Source organism: Austrofundulus limnaeus, unplaced genomic scaffold, assembly GCF_001266775.1.
Source record: "Austrofundulus limnaeus strain Quisiro unplaced genomic scaffold, Austrofundulus_limnaeus-1.0 Scaffold3050, whole genome shotgun sequence".
Taxonomy (NCBI): Eukaryota; Metazoa; Chordata; class Actinopteri; order Cyprinodontiformes; family Rivulidae; genus Austrofundulus; species Austrofundulus limnaeus.
In genome coordinates, this window is record NW_013955452.1 from 10,553 (window position 1) to 11,530 (window position 978).

A 978-nucleotide genomic window follows, 5' to 3' on the forward strand; every position below is an offset into this window, starting at 1 on the left:
AACAGGAAACAGTCAGTGATGAAACAGGAAACAGTCAGTGATGAAACAGGAAACAGTCGGTGATGAAACAGGAAACAGTCAGTGATGAAACAGGAAACAGTCGGTGATGAAACAAGAAACAGTCGGTGATGAAACAGGAAACAGTTAGTGATGAAACAGGAAACAGTCAGTGGTGAAACTGGAAACACACAATGATGAAACAGGAAACAGTTGGTGATGAAACAGGAAACAGTCAGTGATGAAACTGGAAACACACAATGATAAAACAGGAAACAGTCGGTGATGAAACAGGAAACAGTCAGTGATGAAACAGGATACAGTTGGTGATGAAACAGGAAACAGTCAGTGATGAAACAGGAAACAGTCAGTGATGAAACAGGAAACAGTCGGTGATGAAACAGGAAACAGTCGGTGATGAAACAGGAAACAGTCAGTGATGAAACAGGATGCAGTCGGTGATGAAACAGGAAACAGTCAGTGATGAAACAGGAAACACAAAATGATGAAACAGGAAACAGTCGGTGATGAAACAGGAAACAGTCAGTGATGAAACAGGAAACAGTCGGTGGTGAAACAGGAAACAGTGATGAAACAGGAAACAGTCAGTGATGAAACAGGAAACAGTCAGTGATGAAACAGGAAACAGTCGGTGGTGAAGCTGGAAACAGTTTGTGATGAAATAGGAAACAGTCGGTGATGAAACAGGAAAGAGTCGGTGATGAAACAGGAAACAGTCGGTGGTGAAGCTGGAAACAGTTTGTGATGAAACAGGAAACAGTCGGTGATGAAACAGGAAAGAGTCGGTGATGAAACAGGAAACAGTCGGTGATGAAACAGGAAACAGTCGGTGGTGAAGCTGGAAACAATTTGTGATGAAACAGGAAACAGTCGGTGGTGAAGCTGGAAACAGTTTGTGATGAAACAGGAAACAGTCGGTGATGAAACAGGAAACAGTCCGTGGTAAAGCTGGAAACAGTT